This window comes from Ceratotherium simum, chromosome 1 (genome assembly GCF_057802395.1).
Source record: "Ceratotherium simum simum isolate JZ-2026a chromosome 1, ASM5780239v1, whole genome shotgun sequence".
In the NCBI taxonomy this organism is placed as follows: domain Eukaryota; kingdom Metazoa; phylum Chordata; class Mammalia; order Perissodactyla; family Rhinocerotidae; genus Ceratotherium; species Ceratotherium simum.
In genome coordinates, this window is record NC_141900.1 from 42,645,889 (window position 1) to 42,659,667 (window position 13,779).

Here is a 13,779-nt window from a genome sequence, read left to right on the forward strand (position 1 = left end):
CCTCCTTCAGCTTTTGTCTACATCTGTGGCATCACATACATCACAGTGTATTGTAATGGTTTATTTACATGTCCGTCTCCTGTCGAAGTTCGCAAGTTTTTTGAGGACAAGACATTATCATCATCATCATTATTCCCGAATTTCTAGTTTCTAGCACAGAACCTAGAAAATAACAAGCACCTGAGAAGTGTTTGAGTGCCTGAGTGGATCAACTGTCCACGGGGAAAACTTGAGGCAAATCCAGTCCCGTTGAACTGGTCCTGTGCTTTAGCTGCTCACTACCCACAGTTTTGTCCTTTCTTCCACAACAGTTGGTGAATAGAAATGTAACTCTTAATTTTCAACTGAATAGCTAATCTACCAATGCTGTTTATTAGTTAACTAGGGAATTTTTTTGTAGAGTAAATAAAGTACTCCCATATAGCGGGGTGGCCATGGGCAGCCTTATGTAATGAAGAAACCTATGTTTGCCTTTGGCACCCTCTCCCTTCAGGTTCTGTATCTCTCCTTTTGTTTTTTGTACCTTCTACCCCATCAGTCACTTTGGGGTGGGAATGGAATCAGGGGATGGGAGAGGGGTGCAGGGGGAAGGGGCGGGAGAGAGAGGAAGAGATTGATTATAGTAGCCTGACATTGCTCCTTTCTTGACTAATCTTCCTACAGGGAAACGTATGTCTTATGTTCCATCCCCTCAGGACCTACCCAATCATGGAAGTTAATTAATAAATTAATTATTCATCTAAAAATGTCCTGAGTTCAGCAGTTGAGGGCTGATATAATGGCTCCATGATACCATCAATATCCTAGACTTCTATCTTCCTGCTCCACCACCTTTAATGTGTGGCTTCCATACACCAGGTAGTGTTTTTATTACAAGATGGCTGCTGCATCTCCAACCATAGAAGGAGGGGATTGAGGGAAAAGCAAGCCCCCTTTAAATAGCTTTTCCAAAAGCCCCATCCAACAGTTTTCACTTAAATCGCATTGACTACCTCTACCAGCAAGGATGGCTGGGAAATGTTAGCTGGGTGCATTGCCACAATACATATCCATAACTAAGGAGGAAGGGAAAAAGCCCACTGATATAAGATCACTAGTTGCATAACAATTCAAATTAGGGCAAATAATTTGTTATCTTTTGTCTTTATGGCATCATTCAAATAAAAAATTTAGAACTAAAAATTAGTTTATTTTCATTCTTATTATAATAGAATTTCCTTTAAGATGTAATTATTTTAATGAAATATAAGGAATTATAAGACTATTTGGAAAATATGTATAGCATGCCTACTGTTCGCCTAATGCTACGCTCAGTGCCAAGGAGATGAATGAATTCTTTTTGCTCTCAAGTGTTTTATCAGTCTGATAGTCCAGGACACAGACACATGAAAACTCTAAGGGTACATTATAGCATATGGTTATGAATTAATCATATAGTAAAAACTAAATCATATAGTATAGACTAAATTCTATAGGAGAAGTTCAGAATTCAGAGAGTGATCGCTGTGGCTGCAGTGGCCAAGTGACCTTCTGCAAAAGGTGGGAGATAAATAGATTTGGACAGCAAACAAGGAGGCAGTGCCCCCACCTTTGACTTGTACACCTGTTGCTTTAGGATATTTATGTTAATATATTTATATATTATTTAAATATTTTTAGTATTTTAAGATATTACTTATATTTTAAAAATTAACCCTGAGTTTTAACTTAATAGATATATTTAAAAATTTCACACCAATATCGTAAACGCAAAACCAACTTTACTTGCCAACTAAAAGGTAACTTAAGAAAATGGTGATATTAAAATTTTAAAATACATAATGAAGTAGAATAGTAAACCTAAATTAAATTAAGTTCTTTAGAGGGGAAAATGGAACATTCTGTGATCAGTCAGAGTAGTAAAGGAATATTTGGCTCAGTCACATGTTGTTTTAGACAAAGATGAGATTCTACATCCAATGAGATAATTCTGGTTCTTACCGTTAATGTTAACCAGCAGCAAAAATTCCAATTCACATGTATATAAAGTTGAAAATATATAAATTCTCTCATAGATTGTTTGTAGAATTGATTTTTAACCATAATGGTTTAGATGACTTTTTTTGAGCAACTGTTTGTTTCAAGAAGCCATTGTAAGGTAATTTTCAGAATCATTCTCTTTTTTTGAAGGTGTCAGATTACTGGATAATGTTCAAAAAGTGGTGGAACAAAAGACTTCCTTTGCCATTCACCACTGCCATCTTGTTTGGGAAAATACTTATGAAAACTTTTTATCAAGTTCAAAATATTTTCACTGAATTCTTTATTTGCATGTACAACCGAGTGTTTAGGAAGCAGAGGGGTTTTTGATAGTTGCTGGTTGGGTAAATGGATGAATGAGGTTAGAAGACTGATTCCCAGAGCTCTGGTATTCTGGATCTGGCATTCAGTAATAATAATCAAAGCTATTATTTATTGCTTTTCTACTATGCTTAGGTACTGCGCTGAGTGCAGTGTACACACATATATTATATCATTTAGTTCTCCCCATTTTATAGTTGAGAAAACTGACACTCAGAAAAGTCAAATGACTTGCCCAGGTCACTTAGCTATTATGTGGCTCAAACTTTAATTCAGATGTGTTGGACTCTATCCAAACCCCTAACTGCCGAGTCACTGAATAAGAATCAGGTGCTACAGCTCTGCCTCAGGCTTCCCAGAGCCCCTGCTTCTGAGTTCACTGCAGCTAGGTCAACCCCCAGGGGCCCTATCCCTGCTGACCTCTGTGTATACGCACACATGCTCGCACGTGCGGGAGCTGAGGGGCTGCCAATGAAGGCTTTGATCCAGAAAAGAAAGGAGATAGCCCCTGACCTGTCTTGCCCTCCACCCTGCCTTCCTTCTTGCTCATGAAACCCTTCTGAACCCCAGCCTCCCGGTGCTCCTCCTCCTCAGCACTTGCATCACCAGTGGTACAAACCTTCTCTCCTCAGGAATCACTGACCAGGAGATTAGAGGCAATTATCACTAGAAGTCAATTGGCCCACATCATCTAGGGCTTTGAATGTCAAATCTAAAAGTTTGACCTCTATTTTGTACGTGATTAGGAGGTCACTGACAATAATGTTATCTTTAGGGCAGATAAACATCAGTGGTTTTCCTTCAAAACACAAAGATGGAACACTGTTATAAGGAGTAAAATTTCTAATTATATAATATTGATGATATAGTCATGTCACTTTCTAAGGAAATGTTATAAGTGTCTTGCAATATGTCCCAAACATTTTCTTGTTCTTTCTCCCTGTAGCAGTTCTTACACTAGCCCTGGTGAAAAGGGTAAATTATTTAGGAAATAGATTTTTCCTGATAAAATTTTTAAATTGTCATTTAATGAACTGCAATCACTTACACCCCTGCATTTAACAGGTAATCTAATACTAACAGCAATAACTGTCTACAGGTTTGAGGAACAGGTGATTTTATTTTTAAATTTATTCATTCAGCAAGTAATTTTTTTTTTTGCTGAGGAAGAGTCCTGCTGAGCTAACATCTGTTGCCAATCTTCCCCCTTTTTTTTTTTTGTTTGAGGAAGATTAGCCCTGAGCTAACATCTGTGCCCATCTTCCTCTATTTTGTATGTGGGTTGCTGCCACAGTGTGGCTGACTTGTGGTGTATGTCCTCGCCTGGGACCGGAACCTGCAAACCCAGGCCACTGAAGCAGAACGCACTGAACTTAACCACTACGCCACGGGGCCGGCCCCTCAGCAAGTAATTTTTAAGCATCTACTTTGATCATAGTTTTGCATTATCCCTGGCAATGTGGGAGGGGACTACAAAGACACTTAGTGAGTACAAGTCTTTTGAATCTCTGAAAAAAAGTTCAAGTTCATTTTACTTGTTATAAATGCAAATGAACAGAAAAAGGAAAATGCTGAAACCTCAGCTAGAAATAAAACCAGTGCTTTAGGTCTCATATCATGGGTCTGGCGGAAATAGCACATTTCATTTTTATTTTAAAGAAAGATATATTTCATATTCTGATATAATCTTAAAAAACAATTTTGTATACTTTTCACTCATGAAAAATATTTATGACACAAAGGAATATGTTAAATTTATTGACACTAGTCCTAATAACACAATTGAGAAAACATGCGTTGTCAGCCTTCTGGATGTGCTTGGTCAGGTAGCATTTAGAGGCTCAAGTCAAGTGAGGCTCATCCTTTTCTTCACATTTAATTATTCACTAAGTGCCGTCAGAGAGTCTCTTGTGTGTCCTCTTCTTTACCTCTCCTATGCCAGGACCAGAGATCAGACCCTGTCATCCCTCATTTGATTTATTACAGAGCCTCCTGACAGATCTTTCTTCCTCCTGACTTTTGCCTTTTTGGTCTATTCCTTGAACAGTGTGCGAGTTTTGTACTTAACAAGAAAAGGAAAAAAGAAAGAAAGAAAAGAACAAGTATTTCCGTCTGCCCCTCCCCCCCTCAAAAATCTAGTGTTACCTATTACTTAACAGAAACGTGCAGAGCTTAGCACGGCATTTGCAGTGGGCCTGCAACTCCTGCCAGGGTCCTCTAGTGCATTTCTCCTCCACTTTGTGTTAGAATCTACTTCCACTTCTCAGACATGCCTCGTGCTTGCACAGCTTGCTTCTTTGGTTGTGTTTTGAGTGTGGATGCCCTTTCTGCAGCAGCCACTGTGGAACTCAGCTCTGACCTGCGTGCCCAGCCCAGAATGTGACTGTTTTCTCAGGTTCCCGTCTCCGAAGTCAGTTCTCTGTTTTAGGCACTCCCACATTATACCGATTTTTACCTGTAGTAGGCATTTTAAAAAATTTAGTTATATGAGTGTCTCGTTCTTTTTTCCCACTCTTTCCTTTTTTTTTTTTTTTAAACACATGTGTCTTTCTTTTTTGCTCAGGGTGCCCAGTAACTTTGAGGCAACTTTGAAAGTAGAAACACAGTCATACTGATTCTTATCTTCAGCATATTTTGTTTCTATGTTCCTTGTCCCTGCCTATTTCAGTGTTTTCTTTATTTTTCTGTTGGATATTGCCTTAAACCTTTGTAGAAAGAGATATATTGGGGCTTGAGTGAATATAAATAAACGCACAGACCACAAGTCTGTGAAAGCAGGAACTGTGTCTTGATCATCTTGTATCTTCCAGCACTGTGTCTTCACCAGATAAGTGAATTGAATTGAATTGGAGCACGTTTATATCTCCACATCTTTATAAGTAGCCGCGTAGAGAATTTAATCATCAGTTGTGGTGAATAAGAAAATCACCCAAACGTTTTCTGATGTGGCTACAAGAATATTTTTTGTAATTATAAAAAAAAAAATCAGTCCTAAATGTATATTTTGTTGTTGTTAAAAATGAGCCCTTATGTCTCTCTCATTCTTAAAGAAGATTAAGGTTACTCAAATACTAATGATACACTTATGCATTTATAAGGAAACTTATTTGTATTAAGTTAGATATTCTGGGGTAGTGTAGATTGGATGCTCCTGACTAGTGATTTGATGTAAATTCACAACAGTTAGAATTAAGGTAACATTAATTTTACTCTGTTTTAGTCCCTCAGCTCATGTCTTTATGTCCAGCGTGTCCTCATCTCACAAGTGCTATAGCCAGAACATCCTAAGTACCCATCTCTTGCAGAAACTCATTCCTCTTACATATTTTTGAAAGTACGATTCATTGGGAATGCATCATATGATTCTCTGTACTTTTTTCTGATTATCTGAAATATTTGATCATAAAATCAAACCAAGGAACAAAAAAGTTTTACTTATTACCTCCATTCTTGATGCTATGTTGCTTTGAATAAAAGAAGTCAAAGTAGTCTCTAAATCACAGGCCAGTTTTCTCTATTTTGAAATTTGATTACTTAGTTTTGCATTGGTTTTAGGCTCATTTTTGCTCATTATGTGAACCAGAGTCCCCATTGAACTTCCCTGGTGACTAGGCCAGTGTTCAGAGCCAGGGGCTGGGAACTCCAATTCCCTTTGTGGCTTTTTGACAATTACCTAACTTTACTGTATTTCCTCATTGACACCATTGGGATAATCACCTTTCATACCTTAGGAGTATTGTGAGATTAATTAATGTTTGTAAAGTGTTTTCAGGGTCATGATGAAAGGTATTAATTTGTAAGCATGTGGTATTATTATAATTATTAGTAGTAATAGGGATGGTTGTTTAATGCAAATTTTCGTCTAAGTGTAGTGTCATATTTTCAAAGGACATTCTCTTTCTTTGTGGCCAGATGTGGATACAATTAACCCTTTACCCTTTATTTTGAAGAAACAATTAGCCAATTGTGTGCGCAATTAGACGTGTATGCAGTTTTTGCCAGAACGACTAATTACAGCCTTGGTAAAACTCCTTTTGAAAACGCTGGCCCTTTGAATCTTGACTGTCCCTATCTGTGTAATAAGCAATTTGTGCTAAGCATATTTTGGGGCCACAGAGGCTCCTGAATATTGAAGAATTGCCTTTGTGGTTACAGAGAAAGATTTTACTTTCTTGAAGCCATAGCTTTGTATTTTGCCATCAACCCTAAAAAGCCTTTCACGTAGTTCTGGTTTCAAAGGTTTTATTGATTTTTCTTAATTTTGACATTCAGCTGAAAGATTTTCCACAGACTGCATTTTGTGAAGCAGGTTTTTCTTTTGTAATTTTTTTCTCCCTTGAAAACTCCATTTCCTTTCTGTATCTAATCCAAACACATCATCTCATATTCTCCTTACTCACCACATAGTGAGTAAGGAACAGATTGGTACATACTGATCCTCTCTTCCCAGATATGGCCTCATGACACCATTTTATAGGGGACTTTTAATCACTATAATGTAAATTCTATTTATACAGAAGAGTAGAAAGAATACTGAAGGGACCAGAAAGATACTGTTATATCCGTTTGTCTCCACTGATATCCTGTTATTAAGTGAAAGGGGAATGTTCATGGCTTTTAATGGTAACTATAAAGATAGGCTCTTTTAAGATGTCTACTCTTTAACACTTCTCATCACTGATAATCCTTGAACTCAACTTTGTGTCAGGCACCATCCTACCACCATGGGAGATTCTGAGATGAGCAAAGCACTCTTGTCACTTTCTAGGAGCTTAGAATAAAGTGTTGAAGATAAGAAAGGTGCTCAGGTCTGCAGACTACAGTAAGCGCTGTACAAACAAAGTGCTGGGCTCAGGGGTGGGAGTTCAGTGGAGCTGGTGGTCACGCTGATCGGGGCATCGGCAGAAGCTTCTTAGAAGCTGCATTTGAGATAGGACAAGAAGGATAGGTCAGCTTTTGATACACAAGAGGGGAAATTTGAAAGACAAGAGACAATGTTTTTGCGTGAGCAAAGTCCCAGAACTGCTAAAATGGAGGCAGGTTCAGGGAAGAGTGATTGGTTTTGCTAGAGCTGTAGCGACCTTGTAAAGGAAGTGGTAGGAGATAAGACTGGAAAGGCAGCTTGGGGCCACATTGGGGAGGGCCGTGAAGGGTAGGCAGAAAAATTTGTACTTAATTCAGCTGTCAACATGAAGCCACTATACGGTTTTGATAGAGTGATACGCCCAGAGCCGTGATTTAAAATTAAGCAGGCCCCAGCATGCCAGATGAAGTGCAGCAGGGACAGACTAGAGGAGAGGAGATGCATTCAGATATACTGCCAAAATTAAGACCAGAGTCATCTCTGGACTGTTAGCACTGGGAGTGAAAGAGAGAGTTACTATATACATGAGGCATACTGCAGAGTGAGTATTTCTTGATATTGGCAACAGTCCTGACATAGAGGTGAAGGACAGGAAGGAGCTGGGTCAAGATGCCTGGGAAGAAAGAGAGAAGTACCTTTCATTGAAATAGGGATGTCAGGAGGGGGGGAGATTTAAGAGAGCTAACTCTTGGGAATTATCACACTATGGCACGTTTATACAAACAGACAAAGATGGCAGGATAGAAGAAAATTAATTATAGCTATCCAATGTAATGTTTCCAATAAGAATAGTGGAAAAGAATTATATTTTATCTCAACAACAACAAAATCAACTTGTATTGCTGGGGCATCCTGTCAATATGGCAAATGAGAGAATATAAAAGAAAGCTTGAATAAATTAAACAAATACATTTCTTGGAGCCTATTAATCTTTATATTATGAAAAACTAATTGGAAAGCTATACATATATGCTTAATGTCCAAAACACAGCTCTGTGTATATGCTTAAAAAATATCTTTAATCCCTGAAAAGCAGCTAGAACATTGGTGTTACTTTTTCAAGTTTCTATTTGAAACACTTGAGATGAAGAAGCCAGAGCAAAACAGGATGCTCATATTTTATCTCAGGAAAGTCTGTTCTCTATCTCATTCTGTCACACACTGGTTTCCAAGGAGGTTCTATGGATAATTTATCATGGCATCAGCCTCAAGAATGTGGAGATTTACCCCAGTATCCCTGCCATCCCTACTTAACCTGATATGATTCTGTCATCCATAAATTTCCTCTCCTCTTTCCAGCCTTTTTGCATTTTCAGGCTTCACCAGGTCATTGAAAAATAAATCTCATAATTCAGGAAGATATTACCAATTATTAAAAGAAAATGTCTTCTCAACCTTCACTTGTAAAATGAAAAGTCTGTGATCCCTATGGTAGATGCTCTGTGCACATAATTTCAGTTGCCTTTTGCCTCAAGTAATGAGGCATCGTGTGGGACCGCCCGGTGGCATAGCAGTTAAGTGCACGCGCTCTGCTTTGGTGGCCTGGGGATCGCGGGTTTGGATCCCGGGCGCGCACCGACGCACTGCTTGTCAAGCCATGCTGTGGCAGCATCCCATAGAAAGTAGAGGAAGACGGGCATGGATGTTAGCCCAGGGCCAGTCTTCCTCAGCAAAAAGAGGAGGATTGGCAATGGATGTTAGCTCAGGGCTAATATTCCTCACCAAAAAAAAAAAAAAAAAAAAATGAGGCATCGTGGAAAGACTGTGAGCTTTGGAACAATATCTAGTTACCTTTTCTGTAAAATGGAAACGATACAACTTTATCTTTCTAGTTGCTCAGGGTGAATCTTTGGAGTTATGCTGACTCCTCTTATGTCTTATCTATATCCGATTCACCAGCAAATTCTGTTGGCTGTAGCTACAGAAACATTCAGAATCCATCATTTCTTGCCCCCTTCACTGCCACCTAGGTCCAAGCAACCATTATCTCCTACCTGGATTACTGTAGTAGCTTCTTAACTCTCCCTTTGTCGATCCTTGCTGCTCAGCAGTCTACTCTCAAATACTCAAAGGACGTAGTGATTCTTTTCAAACATAATGCAGATCAGTTTCTAGTACAAGCCAAAGTCTTTGACCATAACCTCAAGGACGTACATAGTCTGGTCTCCCAGTAGCCCCCTCTCCTACTGCCATTTCCTTTGTTCATGTTGCTTCAACCTCACTGCCTCCTGGCTGTTTCAACTCCTGCCTCAGAACCTTTGCATTCACTATTCTGGCCTGGAACACCCTTCCTTCATCTCCAACAAGTGTTTGTTCAGTTACCATTTTCTCAGGAAAGCCTTTCCTGACTAACTTTATTTAAAATTGTAATTCTCTACTCCAACATCTCCATCCCTCCTTTCTGCTTTATTTTTCTTTATAGTACCAATCACATCTACTACTATACAATATATTTCACCTAATTTTATTATATGTCCTTCCCAGTGCTTATAACAATGCCTGGCATAGTGGAGGTTCTTAGGAAATATTTGTTGAATGAATGAAATCAGCCATACTTTTAGGTACTGATTATTAAATGCAATTATACATCAGAACAACACATATTTGCTCAGTAAATGTTACTTTCATTCTTTCCCTTTCATTTCTCAAGGCATAGCCTGTAGAGTTGTACACAGCATTCTGAAATCAAATTTAACATAGTTTTTATGGAGAAAAATTCATTATTTAACATGTGGCTCGCTGGGGGCCTACTCACTTAAAAGAAATACTGAAACAAAAATGTGGTATTAGAACTTGCAGCCAACTGTGCTGGGGCTCCCCACACCTGATAAAGAGACTGAGGGGCCCACAACAACTACAAGCAGCTGAGCATTACAACAGCTGGCCAGGAGCATAATTCAGCCTCCCTGGGCCCCTACAGGGAGAGCAAACAGGCCACAACAGAAGGACACACATAGCCCACATAGGGGTCACCCCCTGGAACATTGAGAACTGAGGGAAGCACACGGCAGGCCTCCTAAGGCATCACTTACATAAGGTCACCTATCCAAGAGCAGGAGACGTAGCTGACCTACCTAATACGTAGACACAAGCACAGGGAAAGAGGCAAAATGAGGAGGCAAAGGAATACATTCCAAGTAAGAGAACAGGACAAAACCCCAGAAAAGGAACTAAGTGAAACAGAAATGAGCAACCTACCCAACAGAGAGTTCAAACAAAGAGTGTTAAGGATGCTCACTGATCTGGGGAGAAGAATAGATGAACTCAGTGAGAACGTCAACAAAGAAATGGAAGATATAGAAAAGAACCAATCAGAAATGAAGAATACAATACTGAAAATGAAAAATTCACTAGAGGGACTCAAAAGCAGAGTAGAGGATACAGAAGAACGAATCTGCGAGCTGGACGAAAGACTAGAAGAAATTACCCAAGCTGAACAGGTAAAAGAGAAAAGAATTAAAAAGAGTGAGGACAGTCTAAGGGACTTCTGGGACAACATCAAGCGCACTAACATCCGTGTTATAGGTGTCCCGGAAGGAGAAGAGCGAGACAAAGGGGCAGAGAATCTATTTCAAGAAATAATAGATGAAAACTTCCCTAACCTAATGAAGGAAACAGACATCCAGGTACAGGAAGCACAGAGAGCCCCAAACAAGATAAACCCAAAGAGGCCCACACCAAGACACATCATAATCAAAATGTCCAGAATTAAAGATAAAGAGAGAATCCTAAAAGCCACAAGAGAAAGACAAGTTACATACAAAGGAAACCCCATAAGGCTATCAGCTGACTTCTCAGCAGAAACCTTACAGGCTAGAAGAGAGTGGCACGATATATTTAAAGTGCTAAAAGAAAAAAACTTACCTCCAAGAATACTCTACCTAGCAAGGTTATCATTCAAAATGGAAGGAGAGATCAAAAGTTTCCCAAAGAAGCAAAAATTAAAGGAGTTTGTCACCAAGAAACCAGTGCTACAAGAAATGTTAAAGGGACTGATTTAAGGGGAAAAAAGAAGACCACAAATAGGAAAAATTATCTATTTCCATGATAAGAGGGTAATGGATACAAATGCACAAAAAAGAGGTTAGATATGATATCAAAAATATAAAATGAGGGAGGAGGGAAGTTAAAGAGTAGAGCTTTCAGACAGAGGTCAAACTAAAGAGACCATCAATTCTGTATAGAAGGAGAAAGGAACAGAGGAGGACTACTAAACACTGAGAAAAAAAAAAAAGTTAAAAAATGGCAGTAAGTACATACTTGTCAATAGCTACTTTAAATGTCAATGGACTAAATGCTCCAATTAAAAGGCATAGGGTGGCTGATTGGATAAAACAACAAGACCCATATATATGCTGCATACAAGAGACACACTTCAGACCTAAAGACACTCACAAACTGAAAGTGAAGGGATGGAAAAAGATACTCCATGCAAATGGCAATGAAAAGATACATGCACCCCTGTGTTCATTGCAGCGTTATTCACAATAGCCAAGACTTGGAAGCAACCTAAGTGCCCATCAAGGGACGAATGGATAAAGAAGATGTGGTATATATACACAATGGAATGCTACTCAGCCATAAGAAACGATGGAATCCAGCCGTTTGTGACAACATGGATGGACATTGAGGGTATTATGCAAAGTGAAATAAGTCAGAGGGAGAAGGTCAAATACCGTATGATCTCCCTCATTAAGTAGTAGATAATAACAACAACAAACAAACACATAGAGACGGAGATTGGATTGGTGGTTACCAGAGGGGAAAGGGGGAGGGAGGAGGGCGAAAGGTATAATTCTGCACACGTGTGTGGTGATGGGTTGTAATTAGTTTTTGGGTGGTGAACATGATGTAATCTATGCAGAAATAGAAGTATATTATAATGATGTATACCTGAAATTTATACATTATAAACCAATGTTACTGCAGTAAACAAAAAAGAAAAAAAAAAACCGTGGCTGTTGAACTGTACTGCACTAGTGCCTTCAGAAAGCATTCTTCCATTTTTCTGTCCACTCATTCAGGCTTGTTAGATCTTCTTGTAATTTATTTGTCTGAGATTGTACTACTTAGAAGGTATTACATAAATCTGACATTTACAAAAATGTTAGACCAGTCTTAGTAATGGTTTCCAGACACTTAGACTTAAATGTTTTTTTCCATCTAGATAAATTTATATCTATTCCAAATTTTTATTTAAATTCCATGAATTATTTTTTTAACAGCTTTCAGGGAAGAATGCTTGTCAAAAGTTTTTTTCCAATGGAATCTAGTAAGTATTTTTTAGTAATGATTGTTTTCTGATTAAACAATATATGGCTACTTAGAAAATACTTTCTTGGGTACAAAGTCATTTATATGCATATAAAATACACACACACATTCAAGGGGGTAAATTATTCAAATACTGTATGTTCTTATTTATGTTTTATCAACCTAATCTATCGAAGACTATTAGAAGTGTATTAGTCACTCACCATCATTGTAATTCTATCATTTTCTGTCTGTATTTCTCTGTTTTTGTTTTGCTTTATATATGTTGATCCTATTATTTGATGTAACAATATTTATGACTTTTAAATTTCATTATAGATTTTCTTTTATCAACAATAAAAATATCTTCTATATATTTTTTAAAGTATTTTGGTATCACTTTTCATATGACATTTTTATTACTTCTGCTTTTTGTTTGCCTTTTTATTTTTAATCTTTCTTTGTGACTTCTAGTCATTCATTCAGTCAGTCAGTCATTCATTCACTGATTGATACAACACTTATTTATTGAGCTTCTAGCAATATAGGCACGAACAAGACAGCCAGGATTCTTTCGTATGGAGTTTATATTCTAGTGCAGACAACTGGGTAAGAAACAAAATAATTCTAATAGTGGAAAGTGATAGGAAGAAAATAAAATGGAATTGTGTGCTAGCCTGACTCGTGGCATTATATAAAAGTCATCTTTTAGGTAACAAAGGAGATTATTTGTCCTTCAATAAAAGGATTTAAAACACATTTATTGAAATAGCTGATATGTGTGATCTTACATCAGTTATCTTATTTTAGGTTTTTCTGGGGTTTTTTTCTTCCTTTTAGTTTTTATTCTTTTCATTCCTATGGATAATATCTTGTTTTGTTTTTTCTCCAATGATATGGAAGATGTTATTTTTTATTTACATAAGTGACTATTTTTACATTCTTTAAAAACATTCTATAATCTAGATTTTGCCTACCTGTCAAATCCAATAATTATATTTTTTGTTTTCTGCCTTGTAACATGTAAAATGTAATCTTACACACTCTTTCTTACTTACAGTCTTTATTAATGTAATCTTAAGGGTTGGATTTAATTAATTGTATTGAGTAACTGTTCTTACTCTGGTTTCCTATCCACAACAGTTACACTGATTTACCTCTGTATTTAACTGCCTGTTTCTTTTTAAGGTTTTTATTTATTTATTTATTTTTGTGAGGAAGATCAGCCCTGAGCTAACATCCATGCCAATCCTCCTCTGCTGAGGCAGACTGGCCCTGAGCTAACATCCATGCCGATCTTCCTCTACTTTATGTGGGACGCC

The 13,779-nt window shown here is 37.8% G+C and overlaps 1 protein-coding gene and 1 long non-coding RNA gene across 11 annotated transcripts in view; one reads left to right on the forward strand and one right to left on the reverse strand.

The window, feature by feature from the left end:
- Positions 1-13,779, forward strand: part of UMAD1 (UBAP1-MVB12-associated (UMA) domain containing 1) — a 244,309-nt gene that overhangs the window by 158,736 nt on the left and 71,794 nt on the right. The window lies entirely within an intron of this gene.
- LOC147918190 (uncharacterized) overlaps positions 1-13,779 on the reverse strand; it is a 158,424-nt gene that overhangs the window by 18,818 nt on the left and 125,827 nt on the right. The window lies entirely within an intron of this gene.